This window comes from Balaenoptera ricei, chromosome 12, assembly GCF_028023285.1.
Source record: "Balaenoptera ricei isolate mBalRic1 chromosome 12, mBalRic1.hap2, whole genome shotgun sequence".
Taxonomy (NCBI): Eukaryota; Metazoa; Chordata; class Mammalia; order Artiodactyla; family Balaenopteridae; genus Balaenoptera; species Balaenoptera ricei.
This window is the reverse complement of record NC_082650.1, coordinates 85,624,307-85,644,232: the sequence shown is the minus strand read 5'-3', so window position 1 is coordinate 85,644,232 and position 19,926 is coordinate 85,624,307. Positions and strand designations below refer to the sequence as shown.

Below are 19,926 nucleotides of genomic sequence, written 5' to 3'. Positions count from 1 at the left end.
GGCCATGCCTGCCTGCTAGGGGATGGGCCCTGGGAAATAGGATTCTGGCTGAACAGCCCTTAGCATCAGTTTTATACAGTGGAAGGGGACGGACAGCTAGCTGGCTCTCACACACGGGCCTTCAAATATCTTCCATTATAATTAGTTAAAGCATTTGAGAGTTTAATTTTTTTAAGCAGAGTCTGGAAATATTGGTGCTTTCTTAAGTTATCGTAAGATTCATGCACAGCTGGTGTGATCCAGGAGCCTCCTGATCCCAGCTTCAAAGCCTGTCAAACTCCAAAACTGGCCCCAGGGTTTCTGTTCTTTCCTCAGTTTCAAGTTTTCTTGGCCTCTTCTGACTCTTGGAATCCGGCTTCCTCTGTCCCATTTTACATAGACCACTGTGTGAAGCTCAGCCATTTCTTTCCTTTTTTTTTAATTTTATTTTTTTATTGGAGTATAGTCGATTTACAGTGTTGTGTTAGTTTCAGATGTATAGCCCAGTGATTCAAATAAATATGTGTGTGTGTGTGTGTGTGTGTATATTCTATATCTGAATATATGTATATATTCTTTTTCAGATTCTTTCCCCGTATAGGTTTTTACAAAATAGTGAGTATAGTCCCCTGTGCTCTACAGTAGGTCCTTGTTGGTTATCTATTTTATATATAGTAGTGTGTATATGTTAATCCCCTTTCTTTACTTTTTAAAACTAAACAAACAGAAAACTGGCACGTGCCAGCATGCACGAGTTCAGCAGCGTGTGGTGAACATGTTATGGGGGGCAGGGATTGGAAGAGAGGTGATGATGGGAAGTGGTCAGATAGATCACTAGACACGCAGGTCTTGGTCTTCTCTCTCTCAGCTCTGCTCCTGCATTACTTCTTCTGGAGCCTGTCAATATCTCTAAACAACAAGCATGTGCATTTATATATCACTCTTCCAAGTTACTTCATCAATATCTGTTTCATCTTTATAACAGGCCTATGAGGTGGGCTCTGTTACCATCTTTCCTATTTCCCAGTGCGGACACTGCAGTACAGAGTAAATGGCTGAGCCGGGACTTGAACCCCAACAGTTCAGCTGTAGCATCTGCCCTCTTGGCCACGAGGTTATTCTGCCTCTCAATAGGGACAGCGTTTTCACTAAGGAACATTCTGGTGCCAGCTCTTAAGGTCGAACTCTGTTTGGTTAAATTTGTTTCTGTTATGAAGCTGAGTTTTAATCCAGCTCTTAAGTACTTGCTGTGGTTAACATAATTGTAAGGACCACATTAGCACTTCCTACACTTTAGCCAAAAAGGAAACTGGTTATGTGAGCCAGCATTGGGTATTCTTAGCTTTGTTCCTTAAGTGCTCTGTAACCCATGCTCAGTGTTAGTTCTGAAGAGTGAGAATTGCTATTGATCGTTTTAACTATAGGGGGTTTCTTTGTAATTTTCCTAGTATTCTTTTGCAGGTTAGAATAAAGATTTTGACAGGTTGGCTTAGTTTGTGCACCTTGTGTATGTACCCCCGTAAAGCATGTAGCCACATCCCAGCGTACTTGGCAACCTCTTTTGTTCTTTAGACCTTTTTTGGGCTTGTCACACAGTCAAGGACCAGAAGTAAGTCCAGACACCATCCAAGGTCTTTGATGCAGCTTCTTTGTGCATAGAACCCAGCTACCAATTTTGGCTTTCATTCTTTTTTTCTGAAAATCCATTTTTTTGAGCTTAGTGTCATGTTCAAACATTAAACATCTAAGGAAAGCTCATAAACCTACATGGCCAAATAGGAGGGAAAAAACTATTATGTGTGTGACTGTGCCTCCAAAGTATCACCATCGAGTCCTAAGATAGTACAATATGGAGAGAAGAAGAAATACTTTCACTTTGTAAGCTTAGCTAAAGTTTTCTTTTAAATTTTTAAATGACTGTTATGTGTCACTTTATAATTTTGACAGAATGCGAATACAAGGGTAAAGAAGAATGAGATTATTTTCTACTCAGTCTATGTTGGATTTTGTGCCCTTTATAAAGTTTACACAGTTCTGTACTTATAAATAGATCCTCTAAGGATTACAGTTTACATGTCCTTTTTTGAACATTAGTTTATTATAGAGGATTTCACTTGATATAGCTATTACAATTAAGCCTTGATGCCTCAAAACAAGAGAATATATGTATTCACACTCAAAGTACGTAAAGCAAAAATAACCTGAAAAGCAATGCCATTATAATTTAATGGGGCTTGAAAAGATTTTTTAATTCTTAAAAGTATTGTCCCTTGATTGTTTCTCTTTCCTTTATATGCAAGAGCCTACTTCTGTCTCTCTTCTTTTGTGTGTGTAAAGATGCCTGAAACCACCATTCTCATGAGCAGTTTGTTTTTCACACTGATAAACAGTGCTGCACTGATGTTCTAGGTTAGAGAACGCCATGTCAAAAGACACTGGATATTTCCACTTTTAGATTGCATGACATTTTAGTGAATATAAATGTCTACCATCTATGCTTTACCGGTAGTTGATTGCCATGGTTAAGTGAATCTTTGAGCTGTTCATAATTTTCTATATCTCAAGTTCTATACCCATTATTTATATCCATTTTTCCTCCCCCCTCACAAAAATTGAGTCATAATGAGAGTGATCTCATGTTTGCTGATAAAACACAGTTTTTTAATTCAAGTAGAATTGGTTAACAACGTTGTATTAATTTCTGCTGTACAGCACAGTGATTCAGTCATACACATATATACATTCTTTTTTATATTCTCTTCCATTATGGTTTATCACAGGATATTGAATATAGTTGCCTGTGCTATATGGTAGGACCTTGTTGTTTATCAATCCTATATATACTAGTTTGCATCTGCTAATCCCAGACTCTCAGTCCATCCCTCCCCCACCCCTCTCCCCCTTGGCAACCACAAGTCTGTTCTCTGTGTCTGTGAGTATGTTTTAAACATACGCACATTTTATAGATAGGTTCGTTTGTGTCATATTTGAGATTGCACATGTAAGTGATATCATATGATATTTCTCTTTCTCTGTCTGACTTACTTCACTTAGATGAAAACCTCTAGGTCCATCCATGTTGCTGCAAATGGCATTATTTCATTATTTTTCATTGCTGAGTAATATTCCATTATATATATAGACCACATCTTCTTTATCCATTCATCTGTCGATGGACATTTAGGTTGTTCCATGTCTTGGCTATTGTAAATAGTGCTGCAATGAACATTGGGTTGAGTGTATCTTTTCAAATTATAGTTTTGTCCGGATATATGCCCAGGAGTGGGATTGCTGGATCATATGGTAGCTCTATTTTTAGTTTTAAAACACACTTTTGACATTCTTATTGTGCACATAATAACTCCTGCTTGTTTCCCAGAAGATTAGATTGATGTGTACTAGATGGTTCTTAGTCTCAACACACATAAAGGAGATTGGATATCATCACTGACCTAATCCTTCCTCGTAGTCTGGAAGGTGATGCCAGCCCAGTGTATTAAGCTGCCCTGTGATACCCCAGAGATGGGTCGACATTCTCCATCCAGTGACTTGTCATGTTGATCTCTAAGATATGTCCATTTTATGCTGATTCCAGACCCTACTGCTATCTTCAGGACATAATTCTTTGCTATCTGTGGAATGCATGAACTGAGAACTACTTTAACTCCAAATCACTGAGCTCCAAGATTTGAAATTCTATCACTTGCTTTCTGGAATTTGGGAATGAGCTGCTAGGGCAGATAAAGAAATGGTCCACGTTTCTCTAACTCTTCCCCTGAAACACCTCTAGTGGCAAAGGAAAGCCCATCTTCAGAAGGATGGAGACCAGAGCCTGAAACGGCAGGAAGGAAGACTTTTGAAGTCTTGAGTTTTAGCTTAAAAATTCATGAGACTTTAGCCTTCCATTGACTACATACTTATGTGTATTTTACTATAAAACTTACCCAAAGCTTCTAGCAAATGTGGAAGAGCATTCTTCTCTAAATTCCATGCTTATTCCTTATCTTCAAATATCCTCTAAAACACTGCTTACATTCCCCGGGATCGCTAGCCAGGATCTGAAGGCCAGGTGTCCATACCTGGGGGTTAAACAGCAGAGGTTTTCGGTGCAGTTCATGGCTGCAGAGCAAAGTACAGCTAACTGAACAGCAGGGATGGCAAGCTGGAGACCTCATCTAGCACCACAATCCGACGGTCAGAGCTAACTCAGTAATTCACCCTGAGTCCGCTTAGCCTGTAGCCTAAAGACTGAAGGTTCTCTTCCACAGATCTTCCTGAGAAAAGACTTCTATTTGCCCTCCTGGTTCTCAGGAAGTCTCAAAGACTTTAATCCAAACCTCCTTTACTTGAGTTTTAAGCGTATGTGCTATTCAACACTTAGCATTTCCGTAAACCTGGAACTAAATATGCTAATAACTGTCTCAGGTATAAGGCCACGGAATCCCACAGTCATTCCGCTAAAGGTCTTGTTGATTTTTTTCCTAAGCACGAAAATATATTGAGTCGGATTATCTGCAGAGATTGGGAAAAGGAAAAAGCAAACCATTAGCGGTTTTTTCCCTTAATGGCTCACTCTTGTGCAGCCCTAACCTTCACACATCATTCATTGACTCCCCCAAATGCAGCCACTGCCGGTGAGGGAGATGCATTTGCAGGGGGTCACCCCGTTGGGTAACAGCATAGCAAGTTACCAAAGCAGGAGCTGGATCTGCGCAATTCCAGGAACGTAATTTGCCCTTCATAGAAATGAGTGACGTTAGGGTTAGGGTTAGGAAAAAATAGTGCTAATACTGATGATAAGAAGCATAGGCTTCAGAAAATAAAATAATTCAACACGATATCATTAAAGACGGTGTCTGATAGGTGAGGTGAATTGATGAAAGTGATGGAGAGATGTTTACAGTTCTGCGGCAACCGTCATTGTCTCAAAAACACTCCACTGAGTGTTTCTAATGCAAAGTAACACTGTATGTTGGCATGAGAACTGGAAGAAATACTTAGAAGGGGCTGCTGAGATCCCACAATTTCTGACTAGCCAAGGCTGCTTTGCTAGATTCAGGAGAAACTCTTGTTTGCAAAATATTAAACTTACCTAGAGATTATATGGGGACAGATAAAGGAAACATTATTTAAATGTAGTTTCCTGAGATATGAGCACAGGAGAAGGGCCCGTTAAGTTTGTGAGGGGAAAGTATAGGTTTTGAAATACTTAAGTTCTAATGAAAGGAAAATGTTAGGATAAAAAGATGGAGAGGGAATGTACTTAATAGAGCTTGATTCTGGAGAAGGCAGGAGGGAACAGTGTCTAATCAGACAAGAGGAGACACCCTTTGCCTTGTGGGAGGAGAGAAGGAGGGAAAAGGTAGATGTGGAGGTTGAGAGGCCCGTGACCTTCTGGTCCATCATGCTTCTGGTACACACCTGCCTGTGTGCTGTCTACATAGATGTGTCTTCAAATAACACGATAACTGCCTCTCAGGATGGATAACCCAGCCTCAGCCATTAATATCAGACCAGATGGTACGTCTTCAGTGTAATATGTCACTTAAGGCATTTAAGAAGCCACCTAAGTCAGGATCCCCACCTCCCATTCATCTGTGTTCTGTGAGCCTCGTCTCATTAGAAAACAATTCACCTTATTTTTGTAAATAATGACCTTTCCAAATATTCCCTGGACAGTTAGGGACATCTTCAATGGCCCTCCTTAATATTGAGCGTTTCAAGTAGTAACATAAATGGCCAAGTTTATTAAATTAACATTTTAGCACCCATGGAGTCACCAAAACCTTTCGAGGACAAGGAAGTTAATCATTATATTTTGACTTGCATTTCTTCTAATTCATGTGTAAAATAACAAAGGTTACCCGTCTAGGTGACAAGAATTTTCCTTCAAGGGTCATGTGAAATACATAATGCTCATGAGACATTAATTACAAAGGCAAAGTACTTCCCAAGGTTGGGTTTCAAATATATGTTCTTGTTCTTTTCTCCCACAGGTACATATCTGAAAAATGATTGTTAAAAATCATGAAAATGACCAAACATAAAAAAAAAAAAATTAGTTTTACCCAACTTTCTGGAAGCATCTTGTATTCTCTGTATTCAGCCTTACATTAGAGACTTTTTTTTTTTTAATTTTATTTATTTATTTATTTTTGGCTGTGTTGGGTCCTCGTTTCTGTGCGAGGGCTTTCTCTAGTTGTGGCAAGCGGGGGTCACTCTTCATCGCGGTGCGCGGGCCTCTCACTATCGCGACCTCTCTTGTTGCGGAGCACAGGCTCCAGACGCGCAGGCTCAGTAGTTGTGGCTCACGGGCCTACTTGCTCCGCGGCATGTGGGATCTTCCGGGACCAGGGCTCGAACCTGTGTCCCCTGCATTAGCAGGCAGATTCTCAACCACTGCGCCACCAGGGAAGCCCTGAGAGACTTTTAATGTGCAATCATTTTCATGGACTTTTAACAGAAGTTGTATAAAATTTATCAGGTAGGCATGTTAGCTTTAATGGGGGTGACTTGGCGAAAACAGGAAAATCTACACATCAGAGTTTTGTTGACTCTTCAAATTCAAATGTTACAGTCCTTCCAGATTCCTAAGCAGCAGGTTAGTAGTTCCTACTCACTCACTGACCTGCTTTCCTACATTTCACCCCGCCCCTCACCATACCTTCAAAGCAGCAAGTAGCATCTAGCCTTCCTAATATTCTAATTTTTGTCAAATAATGGGTTAGAAACACCCTTCCAATAATCGCAATTAATGCTAATTTGAAGTTCCCTTTTGTGTAGGGTTCATTTATGTTATATTTTTTCACCTAGCTTCTGACCCGAGCACTGCCTCTATCTTCCTTATGAAATAGGCTTCCTGTTAACAACTGCTCTCAAGCATATATGGAAATGTTATTAGTCAAAGTCCTTATTTGTGAGAAAACACAGAGGGTTGGCAGTACAATGTTATTCCATGTAAAAATCCATAAATACCAAGTTATTATTAATATAATAGCTACTTGCCTTTTAGGTATCAGATCCTGCCCTAAGTAGTTTACATATATCATTTCTACTTCTTCCAGAAAACCAAGCTATTTCCTCTTTACACAAGAGAAAACTTAAACAACTTACCAAAAATTATAGCAGTGGTAGTGTTAAGATTTAAATGTAGGTTTGTGTAGTCTTAAGAGGAAAATGTGTGTGTGTGTATGTGTATCTAAAGATAGGAGAAAAGACAGTGTTTTTTTGTGTGTGTACAGTTTTTCTTAGGTACTGAATAAACATTTGACTAAATGGGTTCTAATTACAAATGACTCTATTTTCTGCAGGTGTGAACTTAATAGCATTTATAGTAGATTATGTTTCCTGGCTTTAGAAATCCTCCTCATCAATGGTAGTTTTTTTCAAAATTATTTGGAAACCTTCTATAATTATTCTCAGGATTTGGATCATGAGATCATCTTATAAATGAAAGAATATTTTAGGGAGGTCTCTTTTGCAGAGTAATAACTTTCTGAGTAGTCTCCTGGTAGGGTCAGTGTATTCGTTTCTTTTTGCTGCTGTAACAAATGACCACAGATTCGTGGCTTAAAACAACAGAAGTATATTATCTTGCAGTTCTGGAGGTCAGAAGTCCAAAATGGGTCAAGGTGTGGGCAGGGCTGGGTTCCTTCTGGAGGCTCCAGGGGAGAATCCACTTCCTTGCCTCCCAGAACCAGAGGGCTGCTGTCACTCCTTCACTCGCAGCCCTCTTCCATCTTCAAAGTCATCACGTCACTCTTACTCTGACCTGAGTCTCTCTTCCTCTCCTAAGGACCCTTAGGATTATACTGCCCTCCACCCTGAAGATCCAGGATAAACTCCTTATTTTAAGGTCAGTTGATTAGCAAACAATTCTATCTGCAACCATAATTCCTCCTTGCCAGGTAGTGTAGCATATGTTCTAGAGATTAGGACGCAAACATCTTTTGGGGGATGGGGGGAACATTATTCTACTTACCATAGGCATATTTAGATTTTGTAGGGTCTGAAGTTTATGGAAAGCCTTTTTTAAAAAAAGAAATGAGCAAACAAAATTACAGATGCAAGATTGGACACTAAAGCACCTACTTATGTACAATGAGGGGGAAAAAATGATGCCACATACAGACTTTTTAAAAAAGCAAACTGCATAAATATGGCCCAAATTTAACCCACACTAATTTTATCCTCAGTTATGTTATATATCCATATATCAAACAAAACAGCTGCATGATAAAAATGCCTCATTCAAAACTTCCATTTGTTTGGGGTAAATTAAAAATAAATAGGTAGAAACCGTGCCAAAATTATGTCTTCCAAGTTGGGTTTCTAACCAATTTTTTATTCATTTTTATTCGTGTCATTTTTTTTCCCATCAGTTTAATTGTCCAATTCCTCATGTTCTGAGAGAGATGACACAAAGAATATGGAATTTGAGGCCAGAAGACCTTGCCTCACTGGTTTGTTGATTCATTCGTTCAGAATGTATTTATTCAGCATCTACCGTGTGGCAGGCATTGTGCTGAGCTCAGAGAATGCGTCATGAGCAGAATAGATCCCTCAGCATCTTACAGAGTAACAGACAGACAGACAGACAGACACAGAAGGTCATCTCAAGCACGTTAGGTGTTAGGAAGGGTTGTAGGGCCCTGGGAGAGCCCTGCAAGGGGGGCTGACCTGGGCTGGAAGCAGTGAGGTTTCCTCCAGGACCTTCGGGACGAGATGGGTGGTCCAGGCGGGGGGCGGGGGGGGGGGGGGGGCGGGGCAGAGCAGAGGAAGGAGATTTCAGCAAAAGAAATATTATGGGTAAAGACCTGCCATGGGAAAGCTGATAGGGATTTTGAGGAGGTGAAAGGTCAGGAGCCTATAGTCTAGGGAGAAAGGGAGAGAGTGGTGTGAGACCCTTCCTGAGAGCAGGGTGGGGCCAGGTCCGGCGGGGCCTCGGGACCACGCTTACGAACTTGGTTTCGTCTTAAATGCAGCAGGATACCATGGAAGGGTTTTAAACAAAGATGGGGAATGATCTGATTAGCGGATTGAAAGCTTTTCCTGTTTATTCGGAGCATGGGACCAGGAAGGGGGAAAAAGCAAGAGTAGATGCAAGAATATGAGTTAAGATAAAGGGAAGTATTTGGATTTGAAATAAAAACTTATGAACTAGCTCCTCCTCTTCGAAAGGATTCTGATATATATATGCCTTTTCATTGACAATGACTCCCTCTTTTAAAAAGTTATTCATTAAGCACTATTTAAGACATACAAAAAAGCTAGAAAGCGTATGATTGGTTGCTTTTATGCTGAGAGACGCATCTACACTTGGTTTCTTTGACCAGGTGTTTGCATTTGATTTCTAATTGTATAATGAACACAGTTTCCTTAAATACAGGCATTTGAGGCATCAACGAACTGGTTAAGGGGATAACTGGGGAGTTAGAAAGTTCCTTAAATGGCGCTAGGCCTTCTTTAGCTGATTGTAAAGGTTATCTGATTTAGGACTTGCTGTCGGTGTGGGGAGGAAGCTCGTCATACAGCCCCCCACCCGCCCCGTTCTGGTGAGACTTGCCGGTCACAGGGGCTCCCGGCGCCTCCCCACCAGCTTCCAAGGAAACGCACTTTGTCATCAGGCGTTGACGTCTCCCCTCCAGGCGTCTCCCCTCCTGGTTCCAGCCTGGCTGCTGGCCAACCCCTCTCCCTGCTCCTGCTAATATACCTCAATTCTGGCGCCCCTATTTTTTTTGCCCTAAGATTGCCAGAGGCAGCGTTTATGTTTTCTGTGTGGTCTGTGCATATCTTTAACTTTGTCTCACTCTAGTTTCCCTTGTGATCTAAGTTTCTACTTCTGTTTGCTACATTAGGGCAAGGAAACAGACCATTGGCGTATAGTTCTCGGTTGACGGAAGTATACTTATACCTTTAGAAACAGTCAGGATGGACAGCCGTACAAGAACGTCCACACTGTCAAAGAGGATGAACACCTGAAGGGCACTGTGCTGTGTGTGCATTTGTCACACGCTGTCTGCGGAAAGCTTGTCTTTCATAGTTTACGTCAAGTAAAACCTACGTCATTCTAATTGTTATAAAATACTGATCAGTCGGCTAAGACAAAATTTTCCACATTTTTCAAACATCGGCTAAACCGCATATCTCTCCAGCCTTGAAAAATTAAGTAAGCTTCTCTTTGGCAGCCGTGCAGGTTGGGCTTCCCTGAAAGCGGACCCTGAGACAAAGGTTTGAGTGCAAGTAGTTTACTGAGGTGACCCCAGGGCAACGAGACAGGAAAAGGAAGTCAGTATAAGGTGCGTTATTTAGTAGATGAGTGCCCTAAGCAACTGGGGCTCCATCCCATTGGGACGCTATGGGAGACAGTGTAGACGCGTCTCCCTGAGGGAGAAGAAGCTGGCATTTATCCAGCAAGTCCCACTCATCATCAACGGGGCGCTGCTTCCAGGGTCCTCAGCTTCCTGGCACTTTAAGCCTCTTTTCCACGTGGGGGTCCTGCAGCCAGAGCCCCTGCAGAGAGTCACGGGTCCTGCCGGGAGAAGGCATTCTTGCAGACGGGAACAGGGAGGGCCAAGGGGCCGGGGGCAAGGCTCCCACAGCACCTGCTCCTGTGGCTTCTCCCCGGGGTCTCCCCCCAGGGTTGCAGGAAGGGCGCCCGGCCTGTGGGTTCCTGCAGCACCAGCACAGGCAGAGGTGGGCAGCTGTGCCAGCCGCAAGCTCGGTGAGGTCACTTCCCCTGGTCCTGGTTCGCCCAGACATGCAGGTTTGCTCATGGAGGCCCCTCCTCTTCCTCCTCTCTCCATCCCTTCCGTTCCCTGTTGGGGCTCAGGCCTGACTTCACTCTTGACCTTCCGGCTTTGTCCAGAACATTCCACACAGATAAGCCTCCCCCTCTGCCGGCCCCCTCCACGTGCCACCGTGGTGCCTGCTGAGTTTTCAGTAAGGCTCGTGCCCACCCATTTCCAAACCCCTTTGGTTAGTTTTCTCTGTAGTCCTCATGTTGGCTCTCACAGGGAACGCATGTTATTAAAGAGATTCTCCAAACAGACACGTTGCACTGTCAAAAGTCGAATGACTTCCTATCATTCCTTTGAGGGCAGCTGCACTTGATCAGAGGGATCAAGGAGGGTCTCATGGCGGGATCTCAGGGGGTCACGCGTGGGCTGCCATCCCCACCCCGTTAAGAACATCCAAAGGAAGGAAAATAGCGGCCTGAGGGCTTCCACGCTGGTCGTGAAAGACTGCCCACGTGCCATTTTATATGTGAAAGCTCGGTTATCATCTTGTACCTTTTCCATTAATCTGGCCTCAAGATAACTGCTTCGGTTGTGCCGACAGAGGTGCCTCCGTCATGCACAAATGTTTCCTCGTGCAAGAGACCCAGGTACACACCTCAGGGCCCGGGAGGCAGATGCACAGAGCCGTCAGGCTAGACTCGAGTTCCGCGGGCTTCCCTTCTTCCCCATTTCCATCCCTTGTAACTTTAACGACCATCTAAATGAAATTCCAGAATATCACGTGGAACTGTTTTCAGGCAGGGTTAGTTGAATTTAACTTGTTATTGCTCTACTTCTTACATATGTATGTGGACTATGTAATTTATCATCCAGGCTGGAATATCTTTGAGAGTGAAAAGGGAACATTGTTAATAATACGCTACAACAGCAGGCATAAACCAGCACTGTCCTGAGTTACCAGCAAGTATGATCACCCGACTACCTCTTACCTATTCATGCTCATTTTGGAAGCGAGGAGGGACCACAGGAAAAAACACGGTCGGGGTGAAAAACAAACAAACAAAAATAAAACAAGCAGCTACACATAGTCAATTTCATATTTATTTCTCATAAAATACAATAAACTTACTGCCTACTAAGTAGTGTTAAGATATTATAGGAATTATATAATTGGGGCCACTGTCTGTAACAACAGCATTTTAAAAATGTTTTTGTTCGGTTATTTTTGACAACTTACTCCACACACCGAAATGGTTCTGCTAAAAAAAAAAAATCATATTTTTCAAATAAAGGTTGTTTCCTACCTCCAAAAACCAAACATGATGGTGGTAAAATGGTTCTGTTGCTGCCATTTTTCCTTCCTCACGAAAAGGGCTTAAAGAGCCACTTAGGTTTAAAGGATGGGAGGCTTAGTTGGAATTTGCTTCTGTTTGGGGGTTTGGTTTTGCTGGTGGTGGTAGTTTTCCCATATACTAACTGCTACCGAAGTCCAGAGCCCGAGTTCTTCATACTTGTAAAATACAGCCACCCCAGCAATACCGGCCAGTTATGACGAGGGTTAATGCAAATGTGTGTAAAGCACTGAGCATCGGGCCTGGTGTGTAAAAACTGCTCAGCAGAAGTTGGGCCCTTTTCCTTTCCTGCACTTTACCATCTCCCTTGCCCTGGCGCCGTCTCCTGGCAGGCGGTGGGATGCAGAGGAAGAAAAGGAAGCCTCTGAGTGCATCTTGAAGGCGATGATTTTGACAGCTTTCGCGTATTGCACATGTATTACAAGTGCCAGGCGGGAACAGGGCAAGACATCCATATGAGACCTTCCTCTTGCCCCCGCAAAAGCCCTTTAAACAGGTCTACCCTGGAAATCATCTGGTAGCCCTGAGCTTGACTTCTCCAATATTTCTTACATAACCAGGGAAGCTACACGCTACTTCATAAAGTAAGCAACAGATTTTCATTTCATTTGACTTAAATATGTCTTCATTATATAGTTTGCTTGAAACTTTGTGACTGTGTAGCAGCTTTCCCGTTGTGACTATTTAGCAGTTTTTCAAATTTATGAGATGACGCATGGCAAGTTTACTGAGTGATTTTTCACTTCGTGGTCGTATAATATAATAGGCTCTAGAAAAAACACTCTTGGCAGAAGCAATTTAATCATCCTGTGTGTGTGTGTGAGAAGGAGGGGCGGGGGTGGGGAAGGGGAGACAGAGAGAGAGAGAGACAGAGAGAGAGAGAGAGAGAGAGAGAAAGTAAAGCTTCCCAGAGCTCCGATATTCCTTCCCAAGGCAGCACAAGTTACTTAAACGAAGTCAAAGCTTCTTTGGCTTCAGTTTTCCTCTGAGAACAACTTAATGCTGATTCTTCGTTTTTTCAAGATACACAAGGTAAGTGTGTGTTCTGTATATGAATTTACTAAGTCCTAATAGGAGTTTGTTAGTTAATGTATAGCATCTCAGAAAACTAAAACCAAAAGCCAAATTCCTGTTTGTCTGAAGCTTTCAAAAATGTGTGAACAGTTTGCAAACAAAGGTAGTATTATACTTGAGATTACTAACAATTGAATGAAAAAGAAAAAAATGTAAAAATGATATGGCGGGTGAAGTACTTATAGAAGGATGGTGCTACTATAGGTATATGTATAAAATTGTAAGGTCTAAATATGATAAACTTTAAACCTAGGCTTACAGGATTTTAAAGCTGGATTTGAAATTGGGCAGTGCTTCAACTCAAACATACCTCATAGTGTTATCACAAAATTATATTTTTCTTTAAAGCAATTTCATTTGTGTTTAAAATTGCATCAGCTGTTCTGCATATCACATAACCTTTTACACACAATTAAATACAACTACTTTTATATGGACATTTATTTTTGGAAATTTACAAGTATATTTTCATTACCTTTTGAAATTATAAATCATATAAGGCTCCAAAACTTTTGCCTTTCATGTGTTATAGTCAGGCAAGGACCAGAGAAGTGTAACTTGTTTGTGTGAATAACTTCTGATGACTCTTATCAACTGTGTTATTTAAGATAGTTTGTACTTTTTTTCCTAAGACTACCTATTTATGAAGTTCTTTGTCAGCAGTATTTCTGAGAAACTAATTAAATTCTCAAATAATAAGTATGTTTTAACTATCTTTAGATTAGAAGAAAACATACATATTGAGAATTAAAGGAAATTTCAAAAATAGCCTCATTTTGTGCTTTCAGATAATTCACGTGGAGAATTATAATACGGTAATTTTTTTCCTAATTCATTTTCTTATTCACTCATATGCTGATGTTGCAAAAGGTCTGGCTGAAATTGCAAATGTAGTATTGTCATCATGAGAGCTTGTGTCAAAGCCATTCTGAGAACCCTCTGGAAAAGGGCAGTCTTATTTATATATATTCAAAAACAACGCTGCTCTCCAAAGACTAAGCATATGATCTGTGTGGTAAAATCAACACTTGTAACTTTCTTTCTTCCTTCTTTCTAAAAAAAAAAAACAAAAGAAAACATAAAAAAATCATAATCTGATGGAGGACGCTTGCATATGAAGGGTTTTATACATTAGCAAAGAAAAGTCTTCACCACAGTGCTTGTGTTTTGTTTACATGTTTATTTTATATTCTGAGTAACACTTACATGGAACTAATTCCTAATTTTAGTTCCAATTAACACTTAACTTCAGAAGCAGGGCTCGTCTATGGAAAGAAGGCATAAATATGCTTAGGATGGCTGTAATATATCGTAATTTATATCTTTCCCTCCCCTAATTCCCAACTTAGTTGAAGTCATTTGTCTCAAAAGGAATCTTAACATCTGTTTGGTTTCACGCCATCCTCACCTTTAAGCAACTGAGTGAGACATCCTCTTGTTTCTTATCTCTGCTTATTATTAATGGGCAGCAAGACATTGTTTTTCTACCCAAGTAAAAAAGTGTATTTTTTTTTCTTCACACTTTAAACTTGGTGTAAGACCAACAGTACAGAATCAGTGTGGTCTGGAATATTTTTTTATCTGATTGGCTAATTATTAGGAAACACTCTGGGCTTCTATGAAGGTGTGTAGTTAATGCTCTGAGCTTTAGTTTCTAAGATTCAGTCAGCAATTCACTCGGTAAACATTTTTGCAAGAGAGCCGTGTCTCACAAAGCACTCTGACCAGGAGAATGCTGAGGGGAGAGATTCAGATGAAAAATGACCTGTAAATGAAGGATTTTATTAAAAGTCCATCACATTCATCTAAGTGTTTTCATAGAGCAATTCATAGTCAATTACCAATTAACTTCTAGGGAACCCATTAATTCAGGAATCAGAAGAGCAGTGTCACCGCAGCTTAGGCTGGTCTGACCTGGTTGTAGATGGAGATGCTTGAGGCTGAATTAAAGGGCTGGCAGGGGAAGCCGGCAGGGCAGGGGGGTGGGGGTGGGGCGCATCCCAGGTAGGCGGGGCTGTGCAGAGAAGCTTGGAGGCAGGAAATGTTAGCTCATAAATCAGGAACAGGCTGGAAGCAGCCTGGCTGGAGCAGAAAGTTGCCATCAGGGAATCGAGAGAGGCAAATAAGGCAGAGTTGGTGGGGATAAAACATGGGCACACGGGCCAGTAACATGGGAGCGGGAGACTGACATCTTTATGAAAATTAGTCTGCTGTGGTTGTACAAACCCAACTGAAATGACAAGAATCTCAACATGACGAGACTAATTGAAGCAGGAAGGAAGGAACAGGTAGGAGTGATAGGCAGTAATACTAGCAAAGATAACCACGTTGGATCTTGGAAAAACGGCAGCCCCTTTAGCAGAAATGGGAAATCCGTAGAGAAGACCACTGGGGATCTGTAAACTTCTACCAGTCAGGGTTGAACCGGAGGAGCAGAATCTGTAGGAGACATATATTAAGAGATTTATTACCAGGAATTGGTATATAGTATGTGATCGTGGGGCACGTCTGAAATCCACAGGGCAGCCCCAGGAAGGGCAGGGTGGCCGCAGGCCCTGGCTGAAGCTGCAGCCCACACGTGGGGCACCTCCATCAAGGCAGCCTCACTTCTGCTCTCGAAGCCTTTAAATCACCCAGATTATCTGAAATGGTCTCCCTTAATACAAGTCAACTGATTATGGACTGTAATCACACCTACGAGATACCTTCACAGCAACACCTACATGTGTGTTTGATTGAATGACCAGGGACTATAGCCTAGCCAAGGTGACAGACACATCATAAAACCCACAGAAAGTTCCAACATGTAATGAACTCCAAGAGGCTGGTAGGATTCCTTAGGTGAAAATGGGCAGAAATATATTGGAAATTCAGAATCGAAATTCAGGAAGGATGCTGAGATTGGAGAAATCACGACAGGAGTTATCCACATAGAGATGATATATCCATGTCAGTCAAGAGAGTTTGGGAGCTCCTCAGAGGAGGCTGGAAACTTCCACATCAAAGATGAATTCTTGGGAGAAACCATTTTTAAAGGGCAGTAGAAAGAAGAGATGACTAAAAGATACAAAAAAAAAAAAAAAACAAAAGGTTAGATTAAGAGCTAGGAAGAGAACCATAGTAGCACATGGCCTTGGCTGTCCATCTCTTTGCTATACTTTATCACTAATTTCCCAAGGTTTTCAGTGGGTCAGGGAACACTGTAGTTCCCTGATTTCACCTTGTATTGGGGGACCTTGCTGCCAGAGATCCAAACAGAATTTGCACTGAGAAAAGGCCAGTGATTTTTACTGTGAACTTTGAAAGTACAGTTTTGAAATAAGATAAAACATTCCGGATGGCAGGTATTACAGACGTAAAGAATCAGGCGCATATTCCAGACAATGAAGAATTAGAGGCACAGCTGTTCTGACATTTAGTGGAGAGGCTTTCGGGGGACCCTCACCCCACAGTCCTGAATGCCTTGTGCCTTGCTCATCTGTCCAGCAGTTTCTTTAACCTTCAACGTACAGCTCAGGCATCTCCTCCTCTGTGGGGAAGTTCCTTAACTCACCTCGAAAGGGGTGTTAACTCTGTCCTTTGTCCTGTCACTCACGTGGGCGTAATTACACTTCTTATCCTGCTGAATCAGAATTGCTGGTATGTCTTCCTCCCCCCACCAGATGGCAAGCTCCTTTCAATTTTGAGTCCACAGTCCGATAAGGATGCCATTTAAGTGTTAACGTATATTTGGGAAATGAAGGGTGGCCGGGTACGCACGTGTATGAGAGAACAGTGTGTAGAAGGCAGACAGTTCGTGGAAGGAGAAACTTTGAGAGTTCCGGGGTTTAAAGAGCCAAATTAAAGAGAAGAAGAGAAGGGAAATTGAAAGGCAGGGGTGCTGCAAAGGTGAGGGAGGGGTACCATGGTCCACGGAAGAGGAGGATGAGGGGGTTGGCGGAGATCAGGATGGAGTCGGAAGGCAGGAAGGATGGGAGAAATCTGTCTTCCCAGGAAAATGAAAGCCAAGTGGATGTGAGGGAAAATGTGCCTTCTTCTAACTAAGAAGAGGGCATTTTTCCTGATGTGAAAAACTTGAAATTTTTAAGCTATATTTGTCAATTTAACTTTGATCTAAAACAGTTAAAGAGTTTGTAACAATGAAAGCTCCTAGTTCTTTCCTTTGTTCTTTTCTTTGTCTTTTCCTCTGTGTGTGTGTGTGTGTGTGTGTGTGTGTGTGTGATCTGAGGGTCTAGTAGTTCTTACACATTTTGTTTAATTGACATTTCACCTGCGTTTCCCCCCAGCCATATGCTCTCCTAGTGTTGGTTACAAATCCTAGTAAGTCAAAACATGGTTTCCTCATCAACAAATTGAGAACATTTTGCAAATAGTGGAATTCTTTGTGAATATAATTATTATGCTCTAGGTTGCAAGAAAACCAGAAAAATGGCTTTCCATATCAACATTGTATTGCAGTGCCCTTGGAGGAAAATATAAAGGTTTAAGAGAAGTATCTCGTTCAACAATTGAAATTGCTGGTCTCTATTACCACGGTATTTAACTTTTACAAAATCAGACGTCATTTCTCATCAGAATTGTTTGTTCATTCGTGAGGTAATTGTCTTCACCGCTGCCTTCCAAAGTTTCATCTTTTTCAATTTTTTTTGTTTTTGCCTTTAACTTAGCAAAAAGTAGATGAAGTTTTCAAATCTATGAAAGTGGTGTTTTTCTCAGATTGATTTAGAACTTGACTGCTTATTCTCTTTCAAAAAATGTGAATTTACTTGTTTGCAGAGCAATACAGCTGAAATCAACTTACCAAGCATTTGGCGTACCAGGGACATGCAGTACTTCTCTCCTTTTGTACTTCTTTAGGGGTAATTTCAAGAAGCATTATTGAGAGCCTTTTACTATAGTATTTCAGAATTAGATTTGCAAACAAAATCCTCTCAGAACTGCAGAACTGAGAGCCATCTCTCTGGACCTTGTCTAATCTGCAGTGATTGGGTTCCTGTTCACTATATACGGCTGCACCCAGGTGGCACCACCTGTTAGGTAACAATTTATTGTAGCACAGATGCTCGAGTCTCTGGAGGTTGGACTTGGCCTGTTAAAGGGTGAATAAATGGAGTGTGACAGTGTCTGCTCTTTCTGAAACAAACAATCCACTCATTGTCTCACTGCTTTCATGATGAGACTTTTTTTTTCTCTACAAAATGGGAATTGAAGTTTTATCTACAGTAAAGGCCAGCCAGAGAGAGTTTGCAGCAGAAGATTCAGGCTCTAATCTTCACTGTGGCATTAGAAGCTGTGTGACCACCAGCTGAGGATTACTTACCGTACCTTGGGTTCTTTGAACAAAGAGTTTAGATGAGATCACTTATTTTTAAAGTTCCGGTGCTAAGTTTCAGGTCTATTCTGTTCTAAAATGGACCAGTTTAATCCACCTATCGTACCCATTTCAGGATTTCAGCTCCGTGTTTATTTTTAGTATTCTTTTAATCCTCATATCTGTGGACTGAAAATAAATAAGTATTGACAATATGAAATTATTTTACTGCTTTCATATCACATAAGCCTCAAGACATATTAAGAAAAGTACTTAATATTCTTATAAATTTACCTCTGCTCTAGTGAAAAAATGTCAGGTTTGTTTTCAGTTACATCAGGGTGTTTTCCTTCTGGAAAAGAGTTATAGCTCTACAATCTTGGCCATGTCTATCTGCTCCCGCCTGTTGAGGTGTAATGTCTCAGTCGAGTTGAGCTACTGTAACAAAAATACCGTAGACTGAGTGGCTTGTAAACAACAGAAACTTACTTCTCACAGCTCTGGAGGCTGGAAGTCCAAGGTCAGGGCACCAGCACGGTCTGCTTCCTGGTTCACAGATGGCCATCTTTTTGCTGTAACCTCCCATGGTAGAAGGAGCAATCAGGCATTTTGGGGTCTCTGTTGTAAGGACGCTGACCCCATTCATGAGGGCTGCACCTTCATGACCTAATGCCCCCCCAAAAGCCCCATCTTCAAGTCCCACCACACTGTAGGTTTCAATATATGAATTGGGGAGTTGGGAGACACTTTCAGTCTACATATGCAGCTAAACCAAAATCAAACGTTTTTGTCGTTACCACCTAATGCTTCTCTAACCCCTTCAACTATCAGGACTGTCATTATTTTACAATCAAGTTAAGGACCATGCTTTGAGAATAACAAGCAATATCAGGAAAAATGAGAGGCAGATAGGAATTGACTTTGTTAAGGATGTCAAATTAGTATCAATAATATGTGCATAACTCCTATCCCTCATTTGGTTAACATTTTCACTCAACGCTTAGATGTCTGCTTAGGCACATTTGTTATTTGCCCACAGAATCTTTTTTTTTTTTAAGATTTATTTTTTATTTTTTTATTTTTATTCTTATTTTTTTATTCTTGGCTGCATCAGGTCTTATTTGCGGCACGCGGGCGTCTCTCTAATGGTGGCGCACAGGCTCCAGAACACGTGGGCTCTGCAGTTTGCGGCTCGCAGGCTTTCTAGTGGAGGCGCACGAGCTCAGTAGTTGTGGCACACAGGCTCTCTAGTTGAGGTGCACAGGCTCGGTAGTTGCAGCACACGGGCCTAGTTGCTCCGTGGCATGTGGGATCTTAGTTCCCTGACCAGGGATCAAACCCTCATCCCCTGCATTGCAAGGTGGATTCTTTACCACTGGACCACCAGGGAAGTCCCACCCACAGAATCTTTAAATACTGCTTGACATAGTTCAGTTAACTCCTTATATGCCTTAAGAGATAGGCAACACCA

At 41.5% G+C, this 19,926-nt stretch overlaps 1 protein-coding gene across 8 annotated transcripts in view; it reads left to right on the top strand.

Moving 5' to 3' along the window:
• Positions 1-19,926, top strand: part of RIMS1 (regulating synaptic membrane exocytosis 1) — a 472,918-nt gene that overhangs the window by 425,863 nt on the left and 27,129 nt on the right. Inside the window, exon 1 of one of the 8 annotated variants that reach the window (XM_059941809.1) lies at positions 13,017-13,102. The exons of the other annotated variants lie outside the window; for them this stretch is intronic. The gene's annotated coding sequence lies outside the window, so the exon portion shown is untranslated. Of the gene's footprint in view, positions 1-13,016; positions 13,103-19,926 lie in introns of those variants that run through there. 8 annotated transcript variants of the gene reach the window in all.